Genomic DNA, 24,290 nt, shown 5'->3' with positions numbered 1-24,290 from the left:
CTCAACTCTGATCTAAACTACCCCCCCCCTTATCTTGAGGCTGTGCCCTCTAGTCGGGCTATCCTTTTTAAGCGGGAAGAATCTCTCTACCTCTACCCTATCCATCCCTTTCATTATCTTATACGTCTCTATAAGATCTCCCCTCGTCCTTCTAAACTCCAACGAGTACAGACCCAGTCTATTCAGTCTCTCTTCATAGTCCGATCCCCTCATCTCCAGTATCAGCCTAGTGAACCTCTTCTGCACTCCGTCCAAGGCCAAGATATCCTTCCGCAAGTGTGGCGACCAGAACTGCGCACAGTACTCCAGCTGCGGCCTCACCAGTGCCCTGTACAGTTGCAGAAAGACCTCCCTACTTTTATATTCTATCCCCCCTCGCTATAAAGGCCAACATTCCATTTGCCTTCTTGATCACCTGCTGCACCTGCAGACTGGGTTTTTGCGACTCATGCACAGGACCCGCAGGTCCCTCTGCACCGTAACATGCTGCTGCTTTTCGCCCTTTAAAGAATAATCCTTCCTACTATTATTTCTGCCAAAGTGGATAACCTCACACTTGCTAACATTATACTCCATCTGTCAGGTCCTCACCCACTCGCTCAGCCTATCCAGATCCCTCTGCAGACTCTCCACACCCTCCATGCAATTTGCTTTTCCACTCATCTTCGTGTCATCCGCAAATTTCGTTACCCTACACTCAGCCCCCTCCTCCAGATCATCTATATAAGTGGTAAATAGCTGAGGCCCCAGCACCGATCCCTGCGGCACTCCACTAGTCACCAACTGCCAATCAGAATATCACCCATTGATACCAACTCTCTGCTTCCTATTAGACAACCAATCTTCTATCCATGCTAACACCTTACCCCCAACTCTGTGCACCCTAACCTTCTATAGCAACCTTTTATGAGGCACCTTATCAAACGCCTTTTGAAAATCTAGAAACACCACATCCACCGGTTCTCCTCTGTCTACCGCACTAGTCACATCCTCATAGAAATCCAATAAATTCAACAAACACGACTTCTCCTTAACAAGTCCGTGCTGCATCTGCTCTATCAAACCATTCCTTTCTAGGGGCCTCGCTATTTCTTCTTTGATGACGGATTCAAGCATTTTTCCAACTACAGACGTTAAACTAACCAGCCTATAATTCCCTGCCTTTTGTCTGCTACCTTTTTTAAATAGTGGCGTAACATTAGCCATTTTCCAATCTTCCGGCACTTCCCTGAAATCCAGTGAACTTCGGTAAATAATCACTCAGGCATCCACTATCAGCTCTGCCATTTCCTTCAGAACCCTGGGATGCATTCCGTCCGGTCCTGGGGACTTGTCCACCTTCAGTTCCATTAGTCTATCAAGTACTACCTCTCTAGCGACAGCAATCGTATTCAGGCCCTCAACTCCTACCATCCTTCTATCTTTAAGATCCGGCAAACTATTCTTGTCCTCCTCCACGAAGACCGAAGCAAAAAACTTATTTAAGGTCTCAACCATTTCCTCATCTCCCACCACTAAATCCCCCCTCTCATCCTCTAAAGGTCCAACATTCACTCTAGCCAGCCTCCTCTTCTTTATATATTTGTAAAAACTCTTACTGTTCTTTTTTATATTTAGTGCTAGTTTAGCTTCATAGTCTATCCTTCATCAACTTCTTAGTCAGTCTTTGTTGATTTTTGAACTTTTCCCAATCTTCTAATCGCCCACTACTTTTTAGCGACTCTGAATGCATCAGCTTTTAATTTAATACTTTCCTTTATTTCCTTCAATAACCACGGCTGGTTATCCCTTCTCCTACATTCCTTCTTTACCATCAGAATATACTTCTGCTGAGCACCGAAAAAGATCTCCTTAAAGATCCTCCACTGTTCCTCAGCCGTCCTACCAACCAATCTGTGCCCCCAATCTACATTTGCCAATTCCTCTCTCATCCTATTGTACTCCCCTCTGTTCAAACAGAGGACATAGGTTTGGGACCCTACTTTCTCATCCTCCATCTGCATCAAAAACTCAACCATTCAATGATCGCTCGTCCCAAGAGGATCCCTCACAATAAGATCCCTAATTCTTCCTGTTTCGTTACACAACACCAGATCTAAGATAGCTCGCTCCCTCATAGGTTCCGGCACACACTGTTCAAGGAAACTATCCCGACAGCATTCCAAGAACTCTTCCTCAAGCCCACCACGTCTGACGTGGGTCAACCAATCAACATGCAGGTTAAAATCCCCCATAATTATTGCTGTTCCATTTCTGCACGCATCATTTATTTGCTTGTTTATAGCCTGCCCCACCTCTAAGTTATTATTTGGGGGCCTACAGACGACACCCACCAGCGTCTTCCTCTCCTTACTATTCCTTATCTCCACCCACCCTATGTGGGTGGAGATAAGGAATAGTAAGGGAAGACGCTGTTGACCATGTGATAGATCCAAAAATAGGGAGAAAGTAGACTATGAAAATAAACAAAGAAATTCAAAAAGACAGTAAGTTTCGCCGGGTACATAAAAAGGAAGAGAGTAGCTAAAGTAAATGTTATATCCTTAAGAGTATGAGCCTGAGGAATAAATAATGGCAAACGAGGAAATGGCGCCGACTAAATAAATAGCTTGGTCTACTCCTGCTCCTAATTCTTATGTCTTTATTGTATTTAATTTCATAGTAGGACACAATAAAAGCATCCAAATAAGAGTATAAAATCAATGTGCAAAAGGGAGGGTAAATGTGTAGGATTATGGCGACAGGGTGGAAAGAAGGGCTGGGGGGGGGGGGGGGGAATGCTCTTACAGAAAGTTGGTGCAGGCTCAATGAGCTAAACGGCCTCTTTCTGCACTGCAGAAATTCTATTAAAAAAAAGTACAAAACTAATGGGTCATAATGTTGGCAAGTCCCCCAGATCCTTGGTCCTAAAAAATTGGCTGCAGTGATGCTGGATTAATCTTCCAAAATTCCCCAAATTCGGAAAGGCCCTGGCAGACTGGAAAACCATAAATATAACACCCATGTTCAAAAAAGTAGGGCGACAATAAAATATACAATAGATCAGTTAGCTTAACATTCGCAAATGAACGAAGGAGGCAACAGCAGGGCATTCAGAAAATCATACTACAGGTGGAATATTCTTTATCCATACATCTGAAAACCAAACACATCCAAAATCCAAACTTTTTTTTGAATGCCTGTGCAGTTAATTTATATGCTAATAAAGCAAAATAATATATTACAGGTGTAAAAATGTTAACAGATAGGAAAATAAGATAAGCGTGTTGGCAAATGGAAAAATAACCTAGTATTTGTACCACGGCTGGTTTTGGCCTAGGCTACTAGGCCAAAGTTGACCATGTGATAGATCCAAAAACGGAAAACGTCTATCGAAGTGCTTTTGGTCCCTAGGATTTTGGATAAAGGATACATATATATAAAATCAAACAGAACCAGCATAGTTTTATGAAAGGGAAATCATGATTTACAAATTGTTAGAGTTCTTTGAGAAATGCACTTGGTGGATAAAAAGAAACCAAATGATAAAGCATATTTGGATTTTGTCATGCCAAGATGACAATGAATACATACATCTATATCAATCTCTTTTCATAGGACAATCATATCCTACCCTGGGTAAGGAGCCTAAAACTGTGTACAGTACTCCAGTGGCAGAAAAAGTATAAACTGTACTTTTTGACAAATATATTTAAACAACCTTAGAGAACAAAACACTAGTTCCAATACGGTTTTAATTCAAAGCTTTCATCAAAGCAATACAGTTTTTTAAAATCAATTTATTACAACAGCTATATTACAAGAATTAGTCATCCATATAAACTCTGGTTGAAATGCAGAGTTCAGGAAAGTTCTGGCTTTTAAATCTGGCCTATCCTATGGTAAATACTTGAAATAAGGTGAAAAGCAAACTAAAATTTGAAATTTCCATAAACTACAGCATCAAAAGCACTAACGTCATAGGAGTAGGATTATTGTGCACCTGCCTATACTCAACAAGTGTTTGTTTATAGTTTATTTATTTATCACAAATATGCTTATATTCACACTGTAATGGTGTTACTGTGAAAATCCCCTTTGTGTTTGCAATTACAATAAAACAGAAATTCTGGAAATCACTTGGTCTGGCAGAAACTGTGGTGACAGAAAGAGCTAGCATTATAAGACTGTGACCATTCATCAAAACCAGTAGCAAAGGCTCCTGTTTTTCTCTCTCCACAGATGTTGCCATATCTGCTGAGTATTTCCAGCATTTTCCATTTTTATTTTGGATATCCTGCATCTTCAGGGTTTTGCTTTCGTCTAAAATTTAAAGTTTGTACGATAGAAACAAATGAAGGAACAAGTACAAGACTACCCTCAAAGAAAATAAGAGGATGAGAAATAAACTGCATGCAATCAAAAAAAGGCAATGAAATCTCACTGAAGGCTGCATTAGTCTAACTTAGTGGGAAGTAAAAAAATGCTCCAATTCTCATTACTGAAGGGCCTTATAGCTAGTCTGGTCCACAGATGCCCAATTCTTTACATAAAAAAATTAAACAACAAGCAGACAATTCAACCATACTGAGCCTCATAACCAAGTCCAATTCTGTCCTCATCCAACAGTAACTGGTGTGCAATCAGGTCACCTGATAGGAACCAGGTATGTGAATCCTATTTGACTTTCCCTTATTAATTGAATGTCACTTAAGACCGATTGCTTCTCAGGCTAATATCACCAAATTTAGCACAGGATCAAATCTGTAAAAAGCTATTCATGGAGACTCACTTTGATAACATTCATTGTTATTCTTATAGGCCAGGGAAATTCAGCACTCAGGTAACCATTTGTTGCAAGGATATTCATTAATTCATTTGCTATCCTGAATAAGCGTTTAGAGCAACTTGCATGCCTTTCATTTAGGTTGCTTGATTTAGAAAGTCAGATTCTAATAACTTAAGTAGAAACATTTAAATTATCGCTCTTTTTAGCTCTCTGAGCATACTGTATGCAAGTAGGAATTTTAGTGTAAGTGACGGCCAAGAAACATATACTGATACACAGGAATCAGACTTGCCGAATTAGTTCAGAATATTAACTAAAATTCAGAGGCCAGGAATCAGGAACTGGCCAGAACAATCCATACTGAATTCATAAAACACAGACCAACAGGAACTTGACTCCATTTTGGGGATGCATTTGTGAAGTAATGATTGGCAGTTCTGGAATGCTCATTTTAACAGCAAGGTGTAACAGAACTACTAAATGCAGATAAACGAAGCAGGGTAGTGGTCCGCAGTAAAGAACTTGGAACTGTAAAAGATATGTTGGTCAGCGGAATATCATGCATCAGAAAATAGAAAAGGGCACCAGAGGAAAGGTGTGTTTCAGGAGCAGAAAAGTGACAGGTTCATGTTGGCTATTATTTCACCAGCAATTTAAATCCCGACATTCAACCTCCTGTTTCCAAGGACACAAGTTAATAGAAGGCTGCATTCAAAATTTGGGATTTAACTGGAATCACAGAGGTGGCCTCAGTCTCTTATTCAGTATGCAATTAAGCAATTGCAATGTGCTGAAAAAAAATGACCTTTCCAAATAGCCAAAATATCTCTGGGCAGATTGATATGTTGCCAGAGAAAAAGAATGCCTACCATGTCTTAATGCTTGGGAAAGTAGCCACTTTTTCAGCGACTAAATTGTTTAAAGCTTTATTTTCTTGCATTCAAAAGTAAGCAGTATAAAGAACTGAAGAATATTTGCTACTTAGCTTCAGCATCAAGTGCTCCAATAGCCAGGTCTTGCACATACACAAGGCTGACATCCCAAAAACATGTTTGAACCACACTGTTTTTCTGCAATTAAAATCAGTTATCCAATAATTTAAATTAAGCAACTTTCAATTGTTGTAAACAGAGCATGTAAACAGGCCCTTAGACCTAATTTATCCATACCACCCTTTTTTTAAAAATCCCAAAGCTAATCCCAGTTGCCCACATTTGGCCCATATCCCTCTATACCCATTTTACCCATGTAGTTATCTAAATGCATTTTAAAAGACAAAAATTGTACTTGCCTCTACTACTACTTCTGGTAGCTTGTTCCAGACTCTCACCACCTTCTGTGAAAAAATTGCTCCTCTGGACACTTTTGTATCTCTCCCCTCTCACCTTAAAAATACATGGATAGCAGCAGAGGTCCATTTCAAGCAATCCTTATTTCAGTACTCTTAACATAATTAAACATCCCAAGGCATTTCACAAGAACATTAACAAAATTTGGCTCTAAGCCACAAAAGGAGATATACCTAATCAAAAGCTTAGCCAAAGAAGCAAGTTTTAAGAAGTGAACCAAGATAGTGAGGCACAGAGGTTTAAGAAAGGGAGTCCAGAGATTAGGGTCCGAGCAGCTGAAGCCATATACATCAACTGTAGAGCAAATAAAATGAGAGCTGTGCAAACATCTTGCAGAATTACAGTGCTGGATTTGTTACAGAGCGGTGCCACTGTAAATCAGCGAGTTCAGGGAGGATGGGTAAACAGGACTTGGTGCAAGTTGTAGATGACCTTAAATTTACAGAAGCTAAAAAAAGTGGAAAATCAGCCAGAAGTGAATTAGAATGGTCAAGGTATTGATGTGGCTTTCAGCAGTAGGTGGAAGTGGAAATAGTGGAGTAATGGTGCAGATGTGTCAGGAACTCATCTCGCAGATTGAACACAGCACCAAAGATTGCAAACAATCTGGTTCAGTCTCAAGACAATTGACAAAGAGAGGAATGGAATCGATAACTCTCTTACAATCTTAGTTCGGCACTGCAAAACAGTCCAAAATTGGGTGGTGATGTCCTTCTCTCATCGCAGTCACCAGGGTGTCAGAACTTCCATCCCATCAGCTTGGGCTGGATTCACACCAAGTTCAGAGAAGGGTTGCTCACTGAGACATTAAGTCCAAGCTTGATATCCTCCCACTAAGGCAATAGAAAATACGGCACCATCACCTTCCACTGACATGAAAGCTATGCTTTGTCAAGCCTTAGTCTCGGAAAGATTCAGCCCACAGATGAACAGAGTTTGTTGTGCAAGTGGGTGCACCATGATAGGGAGAGTCACACTGAGCCCCTGCTCTGCTTTAAGACCAGAAGCGCCAGACTGACACCGTGGTTCCCCAAACATTGACGGCAACAGGTCAGGGCCCCGCCTTCCACCTGCCTCCCCGAGCGGAGCCCCGGAATCAGTCAAGCGGCCCAAGCAGGGCCCTACCCTACCCTGCCCTACCTGCTGCCCCAATCCGGGGCTCCCCCCCGCTGCGGCCCGGACTCCCTGTCGCACCGCTCGCCATTCTCCAGCAAGACCCGGGCCTCCCCGCTCGCGCTCCCCCTTTTACTGGTTTTTTAATTTTCAAACCTTTGTTTCCGCTCGCGGCCAAAACCAGGAGAGCGCCGGGTGGCCCCGCACATGCGCGGCGAGCGGCCCGGTATCCCCGCACATGCGCGGAATGCGCCTGGGAAGAGCCTAAGGTTCAGTCAAGGCAACTTGGCTGTGACAGCTATGTGATTGCTGAAGTTGCAGCATATTCTCGATACGTAAATTGGCAGCACCTATGTTAAGGTTACATCACAGATGGAGGCCCAGGTGCCAGTGCCAGCTCTTTTGCAAGTGTAATTGGCATTGCCCCATTCCCTTGCCATTGACCGATCCCCCTAGCTCTGCATATTCTGCAACTGGCCTGTCTGGAGACAATACACATCTTTTTAACCTATGCTTAATACTACCTCCACTCACATCGTCTGAACCTTTAAGACTTGAACAGCTGTAAAAACTCGCATTCGAATGAGTATTCTGTAAACCCAGTGTGTGTCTTTACATCCTCTGTTTGTGATCAGAACTCTCCACTCACCTGATGAAGGGTCAGAGGCCCAAAAGCTAGTAGTTTTTGCTATCAAATAAACCTGTTGGACTTTAACCTGGTTTTGTGAAACTTCTTACTGTATTCTGTGACTGTCAGACTGTCTCACTTACTATCCTGTCTGGGGACAATATACATTTTTTTTAACCTATGCTTAATGCTATCTCCACTCACATTGACTGCACCTTTAAGACTTGATTAGCTGTAAAGACTCACATTCTAATCAGTATTCTGTAAACTGAGTGTGTGCCTTTGTATGCCATGTTTGTGATCGGAACTCCCCACTCACGTGACGAAGAAGCAAAGCCCCGAAAGGTCATGGCGTTTGCTACCAAATAAACCTGCTGTACTTTAAGCTGATGTTGTGAGACTTCTTACTGTATTCTGCGACTGACAAAGGGTCGTCTTGACACAAAACGTTGGCTCTATTCCCTCTCCGCAGATACTGTCAGACAACTGAGATTTTCCATCATTTTTGTTTTGTTTCAGATTCCAGCATCTGCAGTATTTTGCTTTCAGTTCTGCATATTCTTATGCTTTAGATCCAGTTCCCTTTCGAATGTCATCATCGAATCTGCCTCTGCTGCACATTCAGACAGTGCATTCTAGATCCTAACCTCCTGCTGCATAAATTACTTTAAAAATAGCATAGGTGGTGGCCTGGTGTTATTATTACTGTTTTGTCTGGATCAATAGGAGTGGCTCAGTCTTTCAGGTCGTTCTTTCGGGTCGAACCAAGCAAACAAACTTAAATTACATTTGGACAAAGAGAAAGGGGGCAGCTCCCCAAAAGGAGGGGGAATGGCCCGAACAGAAACAAAAAGTACAAAGGAAACTTAAGACACGTCATATCAAAATGTGATTGTCGGGGTCTATAACGCACCTTATTGGAAAACAGCTAATGTTATGCTGCTGTTTAAAAAGGGTAGCAGGCAAAAGGCAGGGAATTATAGGCCGGTTAGTTTCACGTCTGTTTTAGGAAAAATGCTTGAATCCGTCATCAAAGAGGAAATAGTGAGGCATCTTGAGAAGAATCGTTTGATAGAGCAGACGCAGCACGGATTCATTAAGGGGAAGTCGTGTCTGACGAATTTATTGGAATTCTATGAGGATGTGTCTAGTGCGGTGGATAGAGGGGAACCGGTGGATGTGGTGTTTCTCGATTTTCAGAAGGTGTTTAATAAGGTGCCGCACAAAAGGTTGTTACAGAAGGTTAGGGGGCATGGAGTTGGGGGTAAGGTGTTAGTATGGATAGGGGATTGGCTGTCAAATAGGAGGCAGAGAGTGGGTGTCAATGGGTGCTATTCGGATTGGCGGTTGGTGACTAGTGGAGTGCCCCAGGGATCGGTGCTGGGCCCTCAGCTATTTACCATTTATATAGATGATCTGGAGGAGGAAGCTGAGTGTAAGGTGTCAAAATTTGCCGATGACACAAAGATAAGTGGAACAGCAAATTGTGCGGAGGGTGTAGAAAGTCTGCAGAGGGATCTAGATAGGCTGAGCGAGTGGGCGAGGACCTGGCAGATGGAATACAATGTTGGCAAGTGTGAGGTTATCCACTTTGGTAGGAATAATAGTAGGAAGGACTACTACTTACAGGGCAAAAAGCTGCAGCATGCTACGGTGCAGAGGGACCTGGGGGTCATTGTGCATGAGTCGCAAAAACCCAGCCTACAGGTGTAGCAGGTGGTCAGGAAGGCAAATGGGATGCTGGCCTTCATAGCGAGGGGCATTGAGTATAAAAGTAGGGAGGTCTTGCTGCAACTGTATAGGGCACTGGTGAGGCCGCAGCTGGAGTACTGTGTGCAGTTTTGGTCGCCGCACTTGCGCAAGGATATTTTGGCCTTGGAAGGAGTGCAGAGGAGGTTCACTAGGCTGATACCGGAGTTGAGGGGGTTGGGCAATGAAGAGAGGCTGAATAGACTGGGCTTGTACTCGTTAGAGTTTAGAAGGATGAGGGGGGATCTTATTGAGACGTATAAGATGATGAAAGGGATGGATAGGGTAGAGGTGGAGAGGTTCTTCCCACTCAGAAAGGACAGCAGGACGAGACGGAACAGCCTCAAGATAAGGGGGGGGGGTGCGGTTTAGAACAGAGTTCAGGAGGAACTTCTTCACTCAAAGGGTGGTGAATCTCTGGAATTCTCTGCCCATTGAAGTGGTGGGGGCTACCTCGCTAAATATATTTAAGACGCGGGTAGATAGGTTTTTGGTAGGCAAGGGGATTAAGGGTTATGGGGAGAAAGCGGGAAAGTGGAACTGAGCCACTTCAGATCAGCCATGATCTTATTGAATGGCGGGGCAGGCTCGAAGGGCTAGATGGCCTACTCCTGCTCCTATTTCTTATGTTCCTATGTTCTTATGTTCAGCCCCTGCGGTGCCCAACAGGCACGGAAGGCCTCGACTGTGCCTGCGGACACCGCGTGCTCCCTCTCCAGGGACACCCGGCCGCGAACGTAGCCACGGTAGGGGGCAGACAGTTGGGACGGACGGCCCCGTTGATCGCCTGGTGTTATTATTGCTCGACTATTAATCCAGAAACTCAGCTAATGATCTGGAAACCCAGGTTTGAAACCCACCACGGCAGATGGTGGAAATTGAATTCAATAAAAAAAATCTGGAATTAAGAATCTACTGATGATCATGAAACAATTGTCGATCGTCAGAAAAAACCCATCTAGTTCACCAATGCCCTTTAGAGAGGGAAATCTGCCATCCTTGTCTGGCCTATATGTGACTCCAGAGCCACATCAATGTGGTTGACTTTCAGCTGCCCAAGGGAAACTAGGGATGGGCAATACATGCTGGCCATCCACCAATGCCCATGAGCTATGTATGAACAAAAAAAAGTTTTCTCATGTTGCCTTTGCTTCTTTTCATAATCTCTTTTGATTTTCAATACATAGGGAAATAGGAGCAGTTCCTTCCTGGCACCTCTGTTAGGGCCCCTTTGTGATTTTAAACACAATGAAAATTGGTGCATGGAAGCCAATGTGCCTGAGGAGACAGAAAAACAAATACTGCCAATGCAAATCAGATATAAATGCTGGAAATACTCAGCATGTAAGGCAGTATAAACGGAGAGAGAAGCAAACTTCACATTTCATATCTATGACTGTCCATCAAAACTGAAAAAATTGTATTGCATCATGCCCAGTGAAGGCATGTCATATTCTTAACTTTACACAGTGACTGAGTTCATATGGCAGCTCTGGAATTGTGTGTTATTAGTTTAAAAAGGAAACTGATGAAAGGGATTTGATTGGTGGTAGGAGGTGAGGGGAGCGCCCAATGGCCTGGACATGTGGAATTCACACCTGCCATTATTTGAAGCTTACTCAAAACACAGAATTAATGGACTCCTAAACTCCATGTCCAGATTTGCAGCTCGACAGAGAAAGGCTCGGAAGTCCAGTTATCCACTAGTTAAGTGTACAAGGCTACCATCAATCTCCTATTTTGTATCAATGGCCTCTCAGCTTCAAGCCATTCAGGGTAGAAAACGGCTATTGACCATCTTATCAAAACTGGCTTTTGATACCGAGGTACTTTTGTAATCTCAAGACCCAGAAGAGTCTTGGGCAAGCTGCAAATAATATTGACAACCGCTGCAGAGAAAGGCTGAGCCATCTTTGCCTTTCCAGAACCATGAATTATCAGTCTGTCTCAGAGCCAGGCTCCAAAACTATCCACACATAATCAATCAGTCAACGTAATTAACCTGTTCGAGTTTCAAAGTTCACCTTAGAAACAACCTCCTGGATAACCTCCAAGAAACCTCACGACCTGCTGTTGGCTCTTCACTTTATAAGACCCTCACTTCAACTTTAAATCTCAAATCCATTCAAGAAACCACAGGCCAGTCTCATGGGGGTTTGGAAATCATAAATCAGAGACTGAATTACCTGTAATCAGAAAAAGAGCACAATAATTGCTGTATCCAATCTTTATGTGTGCATGCATGAGTGAGACTTAGTGTGTGACTTTGTGTTAATTCAGAGTAAATGTGTGAGAATAAATAAAATTTATTATTTTAAACTCTTGGAAGCTTACTGCTGTATTCATATTCAAGGCTAAGAAAAGACACAGTCTTTCCATACAAGAAGTACTGATTACTGTTGGTAAGAAAATAAATGCATTCTATCTGTGACAAATGTAAAAGGATTTGAGCAGTTGAGGGGAACTTGCCCTAGTTTACCATTGTCCTCTTCTTTCTATATGCAGCATCCAACAATAGGATCAAGAATTGAGGTTGCCAGAAATTAAAATAAAGGGCATTGGTGAACTAGATGGGTTTTTTCCAATGATCGACAATTGTTTCATGATGATCAGTAGATTCTTAATTCCAGATTATTTTTATTAAATTCAATTCCACCATCTGCTGTGGTATGCTTCAAACCCATGTTTCCAGACCATTAGCTGAGTTTCTGCATTAATAGTTGAGCGATAATAACACTAGGCCATCACCTGCACTATTTTTAAAGTAATTTATGCAGCAGGAGGTTAGGATCTAAAAATATGTTTGCAGCCTAAAATCAAAACTGGAAAAGAGAAACAGAAAATTACCACTATGCAGGCCGAGGCAGCATCTGTTGTGAGAAGAAACAATTAATGATATGATCTTAACTTCTCCAAAACCCATCCACTTGTGGAGAGTTAAAAAGTAGACAAGTTTTCTGGTCAATGGACTTTCAACAGAATTGGTAAATGTTTGAGATGAACACATGATCTAAAAAATGCAAGGCCAGAAAATGACAGATGGTGCTTGACCTGAAGTGCATTGTCAGCATTTCCTATTTTTGTTTCAGATTTATAATATCTGCATAATTTTACATTTGTTTTTGCCCAATTTTTTTAATATTAGTTCATGGGATGTAGTAGCGAGTAGCCTTCTTGAACCACTGCAATCTGTCGGTTGTAGGTATGCCAACATAGTGCTGTTAGGAAGGAAGTTTCAGTGATTTGACTCAGTGGCAGTGAATGGACAGCAATATATTTCCAAGTCAGGAGTTCTGTGACTTGAAGGAGAACGTGCAGGTTATGGCATTGCTATATGTTTGAGATCATGAGTTTGGAAAGTTCAGTCAAAGGAGCCTTTGCAAGTGCCATAATGTATCTTGTGCTTGGCACATAGCTGCTACCACAATCCGGTGATGAAAATGAAGATTTAAGCCAGTGATGGACTGTCAATCAAGTGGCTACTTTGTCCTGGATGGTTTTGAGCTTCTTAATGTTGGAGCTGCAATCATCTAGGCAAGTGTAAAATATTCCGTCGTACTCCTGACTTGTGTTTTGTGCAGTGAAAAGTCTGACAACACCAGGTGTAAGTCCAACCGATTAAATCGGTTGGACTTAAACCTGGTGTTGTCAGACTTTTTACTGTGTTTATCCCAGTCCAACGCCAGCATATCCACGTTGTGTTTTGTAGGCAGTGGACAGGCTTTGGGGAGTCAGGAGGTGAGTTACGAACTGCAAAATTCCCAGTCTCTGATCTGCTCTTGAGGCTACTGCTTTTATAATCACTGGTCCAGTTGCGTTTCTGATCAAAGGTAACTGTCAGGTTGTTGCTAGTGGGAGATTCAGTGATGGTAATATAATTGAATGTTAAGGTTGGATGGTTAATTTCTCTCTTGTTCAAGATGGTCATTGCCTGGAATTCACCTGGCATGAATGTTGTCCAGTTCTTGCTGCATATGGATATGAATTCCTTCATTATCTGAGCAGTTTTGAATACAACTGAACACTGAAATCTTTAGCAAATATTCCTACGTCTGACCTTTCTTCGAAGGAAAGGCCATTGATGGACCAGCAGAACAGTGGCAGATTTATAGCTGATGGGTCCCTCTGCACAGATTCATTTTCAGGGGCCCCCAAAATTGATATCTATCAATAACAATTTATTGTTAACAGTTTACTGATATGGAAAAGACACTACTGTTATCGGATGCTTAACATGATAAGTAACATATGGCACAGTAAAATAAATAAATTTATTTTAGAGAAGTGACTGGATACTAAAAGCTTGAATTTATAGTCAAAGAACTGTTGGAAGCGTGAATTGTACATTACTCCATAAACCTTTTCTACAAATCTCATGCTAAACAAATTCAGCTTTATAGGTGACGTGAATATTTTCTCTACTTTTTGATCCAGACATCAGATGCTGTTTCTCTATCTCATCTGATCTCATCATTAAGTTCCAACTGTGGAGAATATCCAACCCTAATTCCCATTGACTTCAATTTTCTCGGGGCTCCTTGATGCCATATATAAACCTTTAAAATGTAAAAAAGATTTACTTAAATTATGATGGCAGGTTAATTTATATCCAAAGAGCTTATGTACAAAAAAATTAAAACTTCATATCTGAATTTTCAGGTGTTGTTTTAATGTGACGTGTGCTTCATATTGCCAGCTTTGAAACTGCATTGTGCAGTGATGAGGCAGGAGTCGGTTAAAGGCCAAGGCGGGGGAACAGCCATTGATTTTATCTGTTTCCCTGGCAATTATCTGATATTGAACCAGATCTTTTGAAAATTTGGTGTCATATTTGGCCGCAAGGTTAGCTTCCAACTATACATATCTGACACAAAGACTGACTATTTCTACCTCTGTAGAAAGATCAACCGACCCTGCTGGACTCAATTCATCTGAAACTCTTATCACAAGATTAATTGTTCCAATGCACTCCTGGCTGACCTCCCATCTTCTGGTTTCCATAAAGCTAAGTTCATCTAAAACTCAGCTGCCCATACTAACGCAAAGCATGTCCCATTTACTCATTACCTCTGTGATCATTGATCTGTACTGGCCTTCAGTTAATTACTGCCTTGAATTAAAAATTCCCACCCTTGATTTAGAATTCATCCGTGTGCTCAGCCTTCCATACCTTTGTAATCTACCTCCCTGTCAGTTCCCTGCCAGCCCTAAAATCCTTTGAGATATTTGACCTCCTCCAGTTCTCACTTACTGTGCACACAGTTTTAATCACTCCACCATTGGTAGTCATGACTTTAGCTGCCTAAACCCTAAGCTTAGGAATTCTTTTCCTGAACCTCTATGGCTCTTTCTTTTTCTTTAAAATGTCCTCAAAACCTATATCACTGACAAAGTTTTTGCTCATCGGCCTTCATTTCTCCTCATATAGCTTGGTAGCAAATTCTGTTTTTTTTAAAATGTCTTCTGATGGCCTTTGGGAAGTTTTACCATATTAAAGGCGCTATATAAATGTGAGTTGTTGTTGTATTATATCAGGCCAAGCATTTTGAATGGGAACAGTGCATTAGGACAGGTGAAACAAAACAATAGGAAGCCAACAAGCAACAAATGAAAGTGCAATGCAAAGAAAATCAAAATAGGGACAGATTTGAACCTTTTTCCATACCTGTGCACCAACAGATTGTGCTTTATTTCAGTTTTTCAATGTTCACAATATCGGCATCATACAAAAAAGAAATTCAATGGAACTCCTAGATAATCACGAGCATGTTTCCAAGCAAAGGCGTGAGTGAAGTCGGTGCCACGAAACAATGCAAGCCTCCTGCGGCCCCAGTGCATACTCGTTAATGAAACAAGGGCCAAAGCAAACCCAGTGAATGTAGTCAAACTTGTTTTCAATACAGTTACCTACAGAATTTCAGCCTCCTTCTCTGTTACGACAACCAACAAACTTGAGTCTTGAATTTGAATTGGTGTCCCGCTGAAGTAAACAACAATTTAAGATGGCCCACCGCGTCCACCAGGAAAAGATGCACTGTAGTGAGGCTGTAAGGTCCCGGTCCTGAGGATTGCTAGCCAACATGGAAAATGTTGTCATCTTGTAGAAGGGCTGTAGTTGAGAATTCTGATTAATTCTAAATATCCAACGTAAGGATAATTAGCATCTAATGTTTTAATATGTGGTTTGAAAATATTACAAAATGTTTAAGTAACAGATTAATAAGCCTCTGAAAAATTAATTTGTGACATGCCAGTGAAATGAAAGATGTATTCATGAAAGATACCAGCACAAGTCAGGCACAAATTATGCAACAAAATAACTTATCCATGCATATCCTGGCTGGGGAATAATGCCAAAAGGTAAAGGTGCCTTTATTTGGTATTAGAGCCAGTTTAAACTGGTTAGCGAAATGTTGAATCATAAGAAGCCATTTTTGGGAGCGAACATCCATAAAATGGAAGGACGAATGACTGATCAATATTTGAAGGTGTCAAACTATAATTCATTGAAGGATATACCATAGTTAGATTGACAGAACAGTGAATGAAAGAATGAAAGAAATTGTTTTTAATTAAGTGCTGGGCTGAATAACCTGACAAGAAAAAGTATATGATGTGTGGATGCTGGCGTTGGACTTGAGTAAACACAGTAAGAAGTCTCACAACACCAGGTTAAAGTCCAACAGGTTTATTTGATAACAAATACCACTAGCCATAGGAGCGCTGCTCCTTCGTACTCACCTGACGAAGGAGCAATGCTCCAAAAGCTAGTGATATTTGCTACCAAATAAACCTGTTGGACTTTAACCTGGATTGGGAGACTTCTTACTAAGAAAAAGTATAACCATTCTGCTTTTTGTCATGAAATCTGAGATCTTTTGTGAAAGATTGATAGTGCATTAGCAGCGTAGATGGAACCATAGATCTCCCATTTCGGTCGAAATGAGATTTGTCTCGTCTTAATTGTACGTTTGTCAGAATACTTTTAATTTGTAAAGTTTTTGATTCTAGTACTTCAATGTTTTAATAAAACTAATTTAATTGAAGTATTTCATTGAACAAACTTTTTTTTACCTTTGTGAAATGAGATGTTTCATGAAAAGATTTAGTCTTTAAATTAATCAGGCCATCTTGCCGAATTTCCCACAAGGGAAGAGGCTGCTAGGAGAAATGAGAAAAGAAACAACCTTGTACCATTAAAAATCACAATTGAGGATGTTCTAAAATGAAGCCTGGCCACAATTCATACTTCAGTCAACTATTATGATCCTGTTAGAGATCATTAATGTTTAAAGAGGAATTCAAAATCCTTGCAACTTACTGAAAAAAAAGGCAAAAGATTACACAATTTAAACATTTAGAACTAGGGAGTCACCATTTAAAAATAAAATTTTACTCATTTAAGACACAGATGAGGAGAATTTCTTTCTCTGAGTTTCTGGAACCTCTTTCTTAAAAGGTAGTGGAAGCAGAGCCTTTGAATATCTTTCTGAAAGAGCAAGATAAATCCTTGATTAACAAGGGAAGGAGTTGGTGAAAGGTTATTGGAGACAGGCGGGAATGTGGGGTTGAAGTTAAATTCAGATCAGCCATGATCTTGATTGAGCAATGGAGCAGGCTCGAGGAGCCAAGTTCCTACTTCTACTCTTGCTGCTAACTGGTATGTTTATACAAGACTCAAAGAAGGCAAATGCTAAATAAACATCATCTTCGGTTATATTCAAAAGATGGATTTACATACCACTGCTAAGCATGTCTTCAGCAGGATGGTGAGGCGCATAAAATAGGTCAGGTGTCAACCCCAACATCTTTCCACTCATCCCCAACATGTCCTGATAATACACTAGGTGGGCAGACTGGCCGTGACTGCTGATCTCTGGCTCAGATTGGCCAACAACTCCCCAGGGTTGGACATTCCCTCACTGGAGGATAAATGTCCCACTGTCAACTACCCTAGCCCACCAGCAGCATGTTATGGCAGCAGGCCTAGCTTCTTCCAGCCATGTCAACTTCCAGCTGACTTTCCTTCCAGGGTTGCAAACAATCTGTGCTCCCACACCCTCCCTCATAAAATTCAACATAAAATGACAATAAACACTAAAAACCGTCATTAATATTTTAAAACTGAATTTCTCAATTGAACATTTCCTTTTCCCTTTTAACTTCTGTCCCTCAGAAAGTCTTTGGCAACTTATCAGATTCTCAAAGATTATCCACTTTCCTGAGATCAAACCAAGGTGCTGCAGTTCTCACAAATACTCAGTGTTGACGCTGGGTGGCATGGTGACACAGTGGTCAATACTGTTGCCTCACAGCGCCAGGGACCTGGGATCAATTCCGGGTGACTGTATGGAATTTGCACATTCTCCCCATGTCTGCATGGGTTTCCTCCCAGTGCTCCAGTTTCCTCCCATAGTCCAAAGATGTGCAAGTTAGGTTGAGTGGCTATGCTAAAATTGCCCCTTAGTGTCAGGGGGACTAGCAAAGTAACTGCATGGAGTTATGGGAATAGGGCCTGTGTGGGATTGGTGTCTGTGCAGGCTTGATGGGCCAAGCAGCCTCCTTCTGCACTGTAGGAATTCTATGATTCTATGATCCTCCAAGGCATGAGCTTTCTTGATGTCCTTTCACCTAACTCCTGCCAAACAACCCTCCACACTCCTTAAGTACCTCATAACTGTGGACCCTCCAGCTCAAGTATGGACTTCACTGACACTCTGACTTAGTACCCCTACCTCTAAAATACGTCTCATTTCTGACAGTCCTTTTGCTTTTCAACCCTTAGACTTTTTCTTTGACCTTTGAACGCAGGGCTTACCTCCACCAACTTGGGTGCTTTCAGCCCCAAATCCAAAGATCTTCTAGGAAAATCTACAGGCAACATCCCTGAATTCTAACTAGGCTCCTTCCTGAATCACTATCTCAATGTCAACAGAGATTTGTTGAGATGGTTAATAGATATTTAATTGATGAACCTTTTAGCTTAAAAATCTCTTGACTCCATGAACAATTCAATCTCTAACGAAGACAGGGCAATTCTCCTCAGACTTATTGTCTGCAGTTCCCTGGCTATATGAAGGCCACCTTCCATTTTGTGACTTTACTTTCCTAACTCTGTCCCCAAAAGTACACATGGAACCCATTTAGTGGTAATAATTCAGGTTTTATTTGATTTGCATTTATATTAGAGTTCTTCATCAGTTTCTTAACCCACCGCAGAATATGGTGCAAAGCACTCGGTTGAATAATCAATAAGTTCAGAGCCAGAAGATGTTGTGTGGTTTCCCAGTGGCCTCCACAGTGGAAAATACTCCATGTTCCCTCCGCCATAGCTGGACTTAGTTCCAGATTATAGAATTCCACCTCTGATTTCGACACATTGTTTGACGTCAGAACTAATCACTACAGTTGTCTAATTCTTGATTTTGAATGACACAATTTAACAACAGTGAAACAGCCAAAATCATTCGGTAGAAGTTCCAAAATTCACAGATGAAATTTAACACATAGGCTGGGATTCCCTGAACTTGTTCACCCTGCCACCGCTGCCAGTGAGAATGGAGAATTTGGCACTCAGCCAAAACTCCATTCATTGCAGCGGGACCGGAGAATTCCAGCTGTAATTTTTTTATAAACAATATACAGGAATTCACCAGTAGGAACATCCGCTGTTATATATTACATGAAATTCATTGAATAAATGACAAGCAGCACATTACAAAGATTACTTTTTTTGCTGCTAACGAAGCTAGTTTACAAAATTGGACATTTTCACAAATATGTTAGAAAACATATTTGTTTCAATGGAGAGTAATCAAATTATTCGCGATGATTGCAGGAGCAAGTCTTGCCATGAGAGAGCAGTGTTACCACAGTATTATAATAGAACATCCCCACTTGTCTGGTATTCCATCATGGCAATGTTCAAAATAACACAGGGTGCAAAATGAACTATTGTACATGGGATGGAGACTACCATTACTTGAGTGCAATAACTATTTAGTTTTAGTGTTTTTTTGAAAAGAAATTTATTTGCCACATTGATATAACCTTGTATTCCCAAATTTTATTTACCTTTTTTCGTGCTGGGGATAAATGTTTCTGCTTTCCATTTTTAGATATAGTTTCAGGATATATTTTCAAACTGCAAAGTTCAAAAACGTTTCATTGTCATTTCACATTTCACTCAGTGAGCAGCTAATTTTTTTTGAAATAATAAACTGAGACATTCTTTATGAAAACAGAACCTTCAATCAGCCATTTTAGTTTCCATCGTACTTTTTGTGACTCTGGTTGGGTCATTTTTGTTCTAGGAATTGTTTTAGATTTAACTGAAGTTGTATTTCTTGCAACTGGATTAGTTCCCATTTTAGTTTCAGTCCTTAATTTTGTCTGATTGTTGAAAATGGATTAATCCTGGTTGATCACTGAATTCCCTGTATTACTTGATGAATATACTATAAAGGCAAAAACTAAGGGATACCATATTGCAAAGGCTAATGGCTGGAAGATTTGGAAACTTTCAAACATAAACAAAGGGACACTAAATACAAAAAGAGAAAAAAAAAGAAAATTACAGCACAGGAACAGGCCCTTCGGCCCTCCAAGCCTGCACTGACCCATGCTGCCCGACTTAACTAAAGCCTCCTATCCTTCTGGGGACCATATCCCTCTATTCCCATCTTATTCATGTACATGTCAAGATGCCCCTTAAAAGTCACCACCGTATCCGCTTCCACTATCTCCCCTGGCAATGAGTTCCAGGCACAAGGATTTTTTTACTCTGTAAAAATCGAATCCTCTGACTGCAGCCCTCACTCTTCGAATGTTGTCCTTTTCATATAGTGCCCCAGTCATGCTATCTCATATCTGGACCTCAGACACAGATTCAGTTAATAGCTGAACCACCAGATGTTTCATACTTCTGTCTTGGTCTTTTAATCCCCTGAGATCTGCAGAACTGCAAGATCAAAGATAAATCATAATCTGCTCCCTGCTATTTACAGAACAGAAGTTACAGGTCATAGCTTCCAACTAGCATCAGAATAAATATGCACTTACTTGGTCTTGAAAACTGATGCTGAAACTCACCAGGGCCAGAGCTGCCTGGGGCCAGCACTTAAAGCGTTACTGCAGGCCCAATGTCACACAGAATCCCTATCTGATCCCCCACCTCCCCACACTGCAGTCCACTTCACACCTCCTAACTGTTCTGGTGTGCTTACACATGCCACCAGCTATCACAAGACCCTCCATCATCCTAGTTAGGCCAACCTCTCACTTTTTGTGTCCCCATAGGCAAAGATTGCCTTCAACAAGATGAATCAGGAGAAGGTGGGCAGGTGTGTCCCTGTGGCATGAGTCCTCATCCTTGTTGATCCCCTAAAAATTGCAGGGGAGACACAGGAACGAGCTGCCGCAGACTGCAAGATCAGCAGCCCAAAGCAAGTAAGAGTCCAAAGCACCATGACCCAGAAGACCAATCTCAAGTGAGTCTATCATTCTCCACACCTTTGACATTTCTATCAGCTGACCCCACATCCTTTGTCTTGCAGGATCTCCATCTGATGAGGCTGGGCCACCTGGGGTTACATCCCGCTATGCCACTGTCCGAACACCCTTGGCCACAGCTCTGGGGAGGACACAGACATCCCATCACTGCATTCACCAACATCAAGGACCAGCATAGAGACTTTCACCTCAGTGGGGAACGTTTGGGGACACAGTTCTGGGGCACTCTCTGGTGAGAACCACATGCTGCTAATGCACATTAGGTGGAGGCTGGAACGTTCAAAGAAGCAGCCAGCCAAAGTCTCCCAAGAACCATTGGCCCCATGGCAGATGTCAGGCCTCCGGAAAGTTTCATCCCAGTAATGGCAAAAGCGGAATCAGGCTTTACAGGTGGGGGTGTCAGTGACTTTCCAGCAGATGCAAGCACAATAGGAGGAGTCCAGCAGTCTCATCTCACAGGAGATGGTGCCAACATTGAGTGGTATCCAGGCCAACACTGTAAAGGTGGCGTTTGCAGTGGAAAGCCTGGACTAAGATGTCCATACTATGATGAATAACTTCCAAGGTGTGGCCTACCCAGTGATGTCCATGGCTGCGACCCTGGGCAGTGGGGCCCAGTCAAACATAGATATGTTGTTGGCATTGAGGGAGATTGATGATAAGCAACAGAGCTTGGCCCAGTCATACAGGACCTTGGCTTATGGCATCCACAGCATTGCCCAATCACTAAGGGCCGTGGCTGAATGCATGGGATCCATGATGCAGAAAATGGCAGGCCTCCAGGCCTGGTGGTGCGGATGACAGAGAGGCTTCTGAAGCTCACTCCATCCTCCCCTCCATCCCAAGGAGTGACCCGGGGGCCAATAAGCACCCAAGGGAGGAGGAAGAACAGGAACTCAACCTTTAACAATGGAGACTTATTCTGTTACCGGTTCTTCTGAATCCCCCTTTCCTGACACTGGCATTTTTCCCAGAAAGTGGGCAGAACAGGGTGACGTGTTGTCACCTCAAAGTCAGCCAGACCCCTATAGGTCCCAGCCCTCCAGAGGCCTGGCAAGGGCATCACAGGCCAGCAGTCAACAGCAGTGCGACGCTATCTCCAATGTACAATCTGGGAACACACTGAGAAGGAGTGAGAGGGAACGAAAGAAGAAGGAGATAGTAAGTAGATATGGATGAAGTTTCACACTTGTAGTAGGGGGAAGGGGACACCACTTGTACACAATAGCTAATAAAAACATGTCACCTTCTGTGGTGCTAGATCAAACACAGGATGGTCCTGACCCTGCTGCTAATGCCCATCTTCCTTGGCGGCAGACAATACCATGGCTAACTAGCCTAGCTGCAAGCCAAAGGTTATTTTTTCCCTGTGGGGAGGATGAAGAAAGGGTAGGATAGAGACAGATACAGAGAGAGAGAGAGTGAGAGATACAGAGAGAGAGACAGACAGACAGAGACACTCAGCACCATTAAACATCCTGTTGCTCTCCAATCATCCCTATCACTAAAGTCATGACGACCCTCACCACTCCAGCTGACCAACACAGTTTGCAGATGCTACTTCCTCCAGCAGTGAGATGGCAGGGTCACAGACACTGGCCCTTGCTCCCTCAGGCCTGACCCTGGCCTCTGGGTTGGGTGATCTCTAACCACCTTCATGCCCATATGACCTCCAGCTGGAGGGCAGAGCATCTCAAACGGCCGTTGAATCAGCCTCCTGGCCCACTAATGAGATGATAAGGAGGCAAGTTGAATATGTATAGGGTTTCTGCTCACTCTGGCCTGGAACCCCATCAGGGCTGGCATTGTAGTCTGGGAGGGTCACAACAGATATGGCACCCAGCGCAAAATCTGTTTTTCCGCTGACTCCTTATTCTCCAGGCTATCATGATACTTGTCGGAAGCTAGGAGACCTGGAGAACCCCACACACCGCGCTCCCCCCCACCACCCCTCCACCCGCAGATTGATAGGTTTAGTGAGTGGACAAAGATCTGACAAATGGAGTACAATGTGGGAAAATATGAAAAATATGGATCGCCAAAAACTAGTCTGCAGGTGCAACAATATTATCATTTTGTTATCATTTATCATGTTTAGATGACATTTATCATAAATGTTATCATTTATTGCAAGGGGAATTGAGTACAGAAGTAGGGAGGTTGTACTTTAGTTAATACAGAGCACTGGTGAGACTACATCTGGATTACTGCAATATAGTATTGGTTATTTTGCGCCTGATTTTACCACTTTGATTTGAAGTGCTGAATCTGGGCGCAATTCAGATCCGACTCGGAAAACTGTTCTCGGACACCCCCATACACACTTAGCCTGAAAAAAAATCACGAGTCTGAATCGCGCTGCGGGCAGAACTTATCGCTGCAGCTCCGAGCAGAGCTTTGAACTGCGCATGCCCAGTGGAAAAAAAGTTTGAAAAACATGCCCCTGTCACAAAGCTCCTAGGCCGCAACAAGTTGATGAAATGGCCCGGGGGCGAAAAGCAGGAGTGATGGCCCCCAAAAACATTGTGCCACCCCCACAACTTAACTGTTCACCTTATACACCCACCCCCGCTACCCAACCCGATCGCGATCCTCTGTCCTCTTCCCCCCCCCCACCGATTTCCTGCACAGTGGCAGCAGTTCCCCCGCACCTGCCTCCCACCGCCTCTCCCTCCCCCACCAGAGAATGATCAGGTCTCACTCCTACCCCCTCACCTCCCACGCTCCTCACCAGAAACTGATCTGGCCTCCCTCCCCCCCAGCCCCACCAGAAAATGTTCGGGTCTCCCTCCCCTCCCCCCGGAAAATGATCAGGCCTCCCTTCTCCCCCTCGCCACCAGAGAATGATCTGGCCTGCCTCCCCCCCCCCACCCCCACCCCACCAGAGAATGATCAGGTTTCCCTCCCCGCCCCCCCACTCCCCCACTCCCCCACCCCCACCCACAGAAATTTCTAACCCATCTCCCTCCTCCCTCGCTCCCGCTAGAGAATGATCAGCCCTCCCTCTTCCCCCCCTCCACCCAGAGAAACATCTGACCTGTCTCTCTCCTCCCTCGCCCCCACCAGAGAATGATCTGGCCTGCTTCCCTCCCCCCCTCATCCCCCACCACCGATCTGAGTCAGAGAGCCGTTGGCAGCTCTGAACTTACTTCTTCAGCAGCTACAGTGCCAG

The 24,290-nt window shown here is 42.9% G+C and overlaps 1 protein-coding gene across 2 annotated transcripts in view; it reads right to left on the bottom strand.

Moving 5' to 3' along the window:
- LOC145347894 (zinc finger and BTB domain-containing protein 41-like) overlaps positions 1 to 7,455 on the bottom strand; it is a 31,907-nt gene extending 24,452 nt beyond the window's left edge. Inside the window, exons 1-2 of one of the 2 annotated variants that reach the window (XM_080195852.1) lie at positions 7,387 to 7,455; positions 6,060 to 6,153 (exon numbers count right to left, since the gene is read on the bottom strand). The gene's annotated coding sequence lies outside the window, so the exon portion shown is untranslated. The remainder of the gene's footprint in view (positions 1 to 6,059; positions 6,154 to 7,386) is intronic. The other variant, XM_080195853.1, reaches the window with a different exon arrangement.
- Positions 7,456 to 24,290: the final 16,835 nt, after the last annotated feature.

The sequence above is a fragment of the Carcharhinus amblyrhynchos genome, chromosome 9, assembly GCF_965287045.1.
Source record: "Carcharhinus amblyrhynchos chromosome 9, sCarAmb.v2.hapA, whole genome shotgun sequence".
Classification (NCBI taxonomy): domain Eukaryota; kingdom Metazoa; phylum Chordata; class Chondrichthyes; order Carcharhiniformes; family Carcharhinidae; genus Carcharhinus; species Carcharhinus amblyrhynchos.
Note: the sequence above shows the minus strand (reverse complement) of the source record. Positions and strands in the feature narration are given on the sequence as shown.